This window comes from Pteropus vampyrus, unplaced genomic scaffold (assembly GCF_000151845.1).
Source record: "Pteropus vampyrus isolate Shadow unplaced genomic scaffold, Pvam_2.0 Scaffold15, whole genome shotgun sequence".
NCBI classification, from domain to species: domain Eukaryota; kingdom Metazoa; phylum Chordata; class Mammalia; order Chiroptera; family Pteropodidae; genus Pteropus; species Pteropus vampyrus.
Window position 1 is genome coordinate 10,596,519 of NW_011888796.1, and position 2,059 is coordinate 10,598,577.

The following is a 2,059-nucleotide window of genomic DNA, read 5'->3' on the forward strand; positions in this document are numbered from 1 at the left end:
ATTTTTCTCTTAATTTCTTTCTAATCTCTACTGCTCTTTGTGTTATGTCTCAGTTATTCACAATATAGTGTTTTTGTGCTTTTTCTTTTTTCCTTTAACTAATTTTCCAAAGGTACGTTAATTTTATTAGCTATTTAAAAGAAACTTTTTTGTTTTTTTAATTTTTTTACCTTTGTTTTCTATTTCATTAATTTCTGCTTTATTATTTCTATGTTTCTACTACTCCTGGGTTTATTCTGTTGTTACTTTTATAACTTTTTAATTAGATACTTAGCGCACTAATTTTTAATCTTTTAGATTTTCTAAATTACCATTTAAGACTGTAAGTTTCCCTCTATGCATTGCTATAGTTGAATATTTTGAATTTTTTTGAGAGGATTAGCCATTTTGTTTATTTATTTATTTTGTTTGTTTGTTTGTTTTTTATGGTGACATTTATTAATGAAATCCGGTAAGTTTCAGTTGTACATTTTAACAGTAAGGCATATATATATTTACATTGTGTGTTCACCTCCCATAGTTAGATTTATTTGTCACCACATATTTGACCCCCTTTACCCCATCTATCTCCCCTCTCTTCCCCCACCCTCCTACCCTCTAGTAACCACTATTGTCCATGTCCATGAGTCTATGTTTGTCCTGTTCATTTGTTGCTTTTGGATTTATATCCCACATATAAGTGATATCATGTGATTTTCAACTTTTTCTATCTGGCTTATTTCACTTAGCATGATTATCTTGAGGTCCATCCATGTTGTCGCAAATGGCAGTATTTCATCTCTTCCTATGGCTGAGTAATATTCCATTGTATATATGTACCACAGCTTCTTTATCCAATCATCTATCATAGGACACTTCGGTTGCTTCCATGTCCTGGCCACTGTGAATAATGCTGCTATGAACATTGGTGTGCAAATATCTTTTTGGATATGAGTTTTCAAGTCTTTGGGGTTAATATTCAGTAGAAGGATTGCTGGATCATATTGTAGATCCATTCTTAGTATTTTGAAATTTTTATATGCAGCATTTGGTTTTAATTTTTAGTTCTATGTGTTTTAAATTTATCATTATGATTTGTCTTTGACCTGTGAATTATTTAGAAGTTTATATTTAAATTGCTAGCATCTAGGATTTTCATAGTCATCATGTAAATTGATTTGAATTTTAACTGCCTTGTGGTCAGAAATTGTGCTTCTAATTCTTTAAAATGTATTGTGACCTGAATTGAGGACTATTAAGTAGTCAAATTCCATTAGGTTCTGTGTGGCATGAAAAGAATGTGCACCTACAACTCTTTTATGGGGTTTTATTTGTGTTCACTAGATTGAGCTTGCCAATTGTCTTAATCAAAATTTATTTATCTTTACTGATATTTTCATCTACTTGATCTATTCATTACTGGGTAAGAGAGCTAAAATCTCCCACTATAATGAGGGATTTATCTATTTCTTTTTGTAGTTGTATCAATTTGATTCATATATTTTGAAGCTATATTATTAAGTGCATTCAAATTTAGAATTATAAATATCCTTCTTGTTAATGTGTGTGATATTATATATACATATGCACATATACATACATGTAGTATAAATAAACATACACACATACATATATATGCTTGTGGTACCAGCTTCCAAAATAGCCTTTATGAACCCTACCTTCTGGTATTCACACCTTTGTGCAATCCCCTCCCACACTGTGCCAGGGTTGGTCTGTGTGACCAGTAGAATTCAGCAGAAGTAATGGTATATAGTAGAAGTCACTTTTGAAATTACTATAAAAGAATATGATTTTTATCTGGGGTGCCTACTCACTCTCTCTCTCTCTCTCTCTCTCTCTCTCCATGCCCTGGAGGGAGCCATGTGTTAGCAGCCCTATGCAGAGGCCCATGTGGTGGGAAACTAAAGCCTCTGGTCAACAGTGGGCAAGGAACTGAGACCTGCCAGCAACCTTGAAAGTGAGCTTGGGAGGTGATTCTCCAGCCTTGAGATGACTGCAACATTATGAGACCCTGATGTAGAACCACCCAACTAAGCCACTCCTCAATTCCTAATCTTGT